Here is a 5,032-nt window from a genome sequence, read left to right as displayed (position 1 = left end):
CATCCTTTTTAACAAAAGTGTATGTTTTGCAACTTGTTCCAAACCATGGTTTAAGGCTAAAAACCACTAGAAATAGATACATTCTCATTTTTCCAAAACACTTCCTAAAGGTTCCTTTGATTTCATCATCATCCCCTTTGGCTCAAACAACAAAAATTCATGTAATACAACATTTTAACAACTCCATTAACACAAGTTTTTCATGGTTTCAACAAAATATTTTCATAAGTTCAAGAACATCACCATTTTCGGTTTTGAGGAGAAAATGAGTTAGAAAGCGTTTTAGAAAATTTCAACGGTTGAATATGTTCTTGACATGCTCACGAACAACATACTTAAATCTCATCAACATACTTAAATCTCATCAACATCCATTGGTTGAATGTTGAGAGATCAAGGATTGAAGATGGAATGAGCAAATGAGAAAATGAGAGAAAAGATGAAGAGATGATTCACATTCTCTTTGCAAATTTTGAAAATGGAAGAGTGTGAGAGTGAAGTGTGAAGTGTTGGGCCATCGAGGGTGATTCAGCGATTGTTCATAGTGGTGAGGATATTATTCATCTTTTATGTTATGATGTAAGATCGGGTCCTACAAGAAGCATTCCTTTGGGAGATGTCTTAGGCTGGGCCGATCATGTAAATATAAATAATGATTAAAAGATTTAATCGACTAACTTTGGTTAATGTGCATACTCATTATGAACAATGAAGTAGTGGAGAGGAAAGTTATGGGAGATGAATGAGCCCCGAGATGTTAAGAGGGACGACGATGGCGGTGATGCGTCGGCAAAAGCCTTGAGGAAGAGTCTAGGTGAGACGAGTCCCCTGTATTCCTGGATGAGGTATTCTATTGGATTAGACAGTTCACAAAACACAAACTTGACAAAATATTAGAATGATTAGGGAAGACATGAAGGCAGCTAAGATGAGGCAGAAGAGCTACTTTGATAAAAGGAGGAACCCTTTCAGTTTTGAAGAAGAAGATCATGTCTTCATGAGGGTGGTTCCAGCAACTGGCATTGGCAGAGTGCTTAAAGCCCGTAAGCTTACCCTTAAGTTTATAGGTCCTTACCAAATCCATACAATAGTCGGACCAGTAGCTTACCAAATAGTTTTGCCCCCTTTATTGTCAAACCTACATAATGTCTTCCATGTGTCCCAACTTAGAAAATACATTAGTGACATGTCACTTATTATTGAACCTAATTCAATCTAGCTAAAGGATAATCTTATTTTTGAAACTATGCCCTCGAGAATTGCTGATCGAAGTGTGAAAATGTTGTGAGGCAAGGAGATTGCATTAGTTAAAGTTATCTGGAGCCAAACAAATGGAAAAAATGCGACTTGGGAAAACGAAAACAGCATGAAGGAGTCCTACCCCTATCTATTTTATTAATACGTATTTTTAATTCTGGAGGACAAAAATCTTATAAGTTGGGAAGGATTGTAACACTGTGATTTTTTGTGCTCGTTTTATTAATTATTTAATTGACAAGCGATTAATTTTAGAAATTAATCGATGTTGATGTAGGATAAACCACAATTGAGTTTTAGTGTTGTATTGTGATTTCCTAATTTGTGGTAATTTTTCATAATTTTCTGAGACGAAAAGTCTTTGAGCCTCTTTCGGGCCCAAATTTACTCTAAATTCGGCACAAATGTGATTTTTGAGTTACATAACTCGTAATTGAATTCTGATTGCACCATTAGCTTAGAAATATTATTTCAAGTCAAAATAGACATCAAGTTTGTCCATAACTCATCTCTAGATATTTTTCACTCCGAAATCCAAGTTTCAACATTTTAAACGTAACCTTAAATCGGGAGATTTTTAATCTCCAGCCAAGTTTTAACCGACAATACTCTGGCATGGTTTTAATCACGATGTTTCATCGCATAGGTCACGTCACCAATTAACGATTCAAGCTTGTTGGATGAGGTATTTTATTGGAATAGACAGTTCACACAACACAAACTTGACAAAATATTAGAATGATAAGGGAAAACATGAAGGCAGCTAAGATGAGACAGAAGAGCTACATTGATAAAAGGAGGAACCCTTTCAGTTTTGAAGAAGAAGATCATGTCTTCATGAGGGTGGTTCCAGCAACTGGCATTGGCAGAGTGCTTAAAGCCCGTAAGCTTACCCTTAAGTTTATAGGTCCTTACCAAATCCATAAAATAGTCGGACCAGTAGCTTACCAAATAGCCTTGCCCTCTTTATTGTCAAACCTACATAATGTCTTCCATGTGTCCCAACTTAGAAAATACATTAGTGACATGTCACATATCATTGAACTCAATTCAATCCAGCTAAAGGATAATCTTATTTTTGAAACTAGGTCCTCGAGAATTGCTGATTGAAGTGTGAAAATGTTGTGAGGCAAGGAGATTGCATTAGTTAAAGTTATCTGGAGCCAAACAAATGGAAAAAATGCGACTTGAGAAATCGAGAACAACGTGAAGGAGTCCTACCCCTATCTATTTTATTAATAGGTATGCTTAAACCTGGAAGACAAAAATCTTATAAGTTGGGGAGGATTGTAACACTGTGATTTTTTGTACTCGTTTTATTAATTATTTAATTGAAAATCGATTAATTTTAGAAATTAATCGATATTGATTTGGGATAAACCACAGTTGAGTTTTAGTGTTGTATTGTGATTTCCTAATTTATGGTAAATTTTCATAATTTTCTGAGACGGAAAGTCTTTGAGCCTCTTTCGGGCCCAAATTCACTCTAAATTCGGCACAAATGTGATTTTTGAGTTCCATAACTCGTAATTGAATTCCGATTGCACCATTAGCTTAGAAATATTATTTCAAATCAAAATAGACATCAAGTTTGTCCATAACTCATCTCTAGATATTTTTCACTCTGAAATCCAAGTTTCAACGTTTTAAACGTAACCCTAAATCGGGAGATTTTTAATCTCCAGCCAAGTTTTAACCGACAATACTCAGGCATGGTTTTAATCACGATGTTTCATCACATAGGTCATGTCACCCATTCACGATTCAAGCTTGCTTGTTGAATAAGCAAAAGTACAATCACTTACATAATCCCCTAAATTACTCATCAACTCCTTACACCATCATGATTTTGGGGAACCACTTTGATCTTCCCCCAAATCTGATTTCCCCCTTTATAATAGAAACTCCTTGGCCTTGAGGTAGAACACATTTTTTCCTCACTTTCTCACTTTGCATTCTAAGCACTTCTAAGAGATTTCAAGGTATTTCTCTTCTTGTTTTCTCAATCTCTCACACCTACACCATTAGACAGTTATCATCTTTTAATATATTGTTCTTGATTATGTGATCAACACTATCAACCCTTGTGGTTGCTTTAGAATGTTATATGTTGAGATGGCGATAGAGTTTTATGAAACCAACTTAAGTTAGCTTACTTTAAAGTGGTAAGTTTAACCTAAGAGATCTTGATTTAAAATGTTAACTTTTGATATGTTGTTCTTGATTATGTGATCAACACTATCAACCCTTGTGGTTGCTTTAGAATGAAATATGTTGAGATGACCATAGATTTTTATTCAATCAACTTAAGTTAACTTACTTTAAAGTGGTAATTTTAACTTAAGAGATCTTGATTTAAAATGTTAACTTTTGATATGTTGTTCTTGATTATGTGATCAACACTATCAACCCTTGTGGTTACTTTAGAATGAAATGTGTTGAGATGGCCATAGAGTTTTGTTGAATCTACTTTAGTTAGCTTACTTTAAAGTGGTAACTTTAACATAAAATGTCTTAATTTTAAAATATTATTTTTATGAATAAGATCAACACTATCAACCCTTGTGATTGATTTAGAATGCAATATGTTGAAATGACCATAAAGTTGTACTGTTCAAAAGTATTGAATCTATTTGATTTCGCTTACTTTAAAGTGGTAAGTTTAACTTAAGAGATCTTGATTTAAAGTGTTGACTTTAGTTAAGTAACTTCCTTAAATTGGTGAATATGACTTAAAAAATCTTCATGAAAATATTAATTTGTGTTAAAGTTAAAAGTACAAGCTTTGTTAAAGCCTTATTTTAAAAAGGATTGTTTTCTTAAACAAGACTTTCGATGACAAATGATGGTTCAAGAATATGTAATCTTGAACCAAATGGATGAAAGTGATTGATTTTATGATAGATTAAAATATGTCTTTACCTAAGGGTTATCATGTAAGAATTTTAACCCGCAAACATACTGATTTGTTCTTGTGGTTATTTTCGAAGCTTCCGAAGTTAGGCAGCATACTCGTTTCGCACTTACGCGACACTCTAAGGTGAGAGAGAATACATCATGACATAGTGGTGTTAGAATATGACATATGAACATCCTAAACTACCTCAAAGGTTTGGAGTTATCTTGGTAGTAAGAAATTCAATACTTAAACAATTGTCTGTCTGTTAGGATTAGTACTTATGATCTCCTAAGTCATATCGTTTAAGTTAGGTCTATGTGTGGAGTAATGTTGTGGTTATCCATGGATGAACATTACTCGGATAACTGTAACTATGAAGGATCGACTATCCCTTGAGATATTCGATTTTCCATATTCTAAAATCATGTGTCTGATGGTCATAATCGATTACTATGGTTGATAATCGATTATCGATATCAAAAATTAGAATCTTGTATCTACTGTAACTAGGAGCAATCGATTAACCCTTTTACATAATCGATTATCGATATCTAAAATCAGAATCTTGTAGCTATTATAACTAGGAATAATCGATTAACATGTAACATAATCGATTATCGATATCAAAAATCAGAATCTTGTAGCTACTATAACTAGGAATAATCGATTAAGATGTAACATAATTGATTATGAATATTCTAAAATCTCCATAATCGATGGACATAATCGATTACTTAGTCTGGTAATCGATTATCGATATCAGAAGTCATAATTCTTTTAGCTACTGTAACTAGGAATAATCCATTAACCTTTGGCATAATTGATTATCAGTGTTATAAGATCGTCTGAATGACGAAAAGTATGAGAATGTGAGTA

Source organism: Lupinus angustifolius, chromosome LG03 (assembly GCF_001865875.1).
Source record: "Lupinus angustifolius cultivar Tanjil chromosome LG03, LupAngTanjil_v1.0, whole genome shotgun sequence".
In the NCBI taxonomy this organism is placed as follows: Eukaryota; Viridiplantae; Streptophyta; class Magnoliopsida; order Fabales; family Fabaceae; genus Lupinus; species Lupinus angustifolius.
This window is presented reverse-complemented; position numbering follows the sequence as displayed.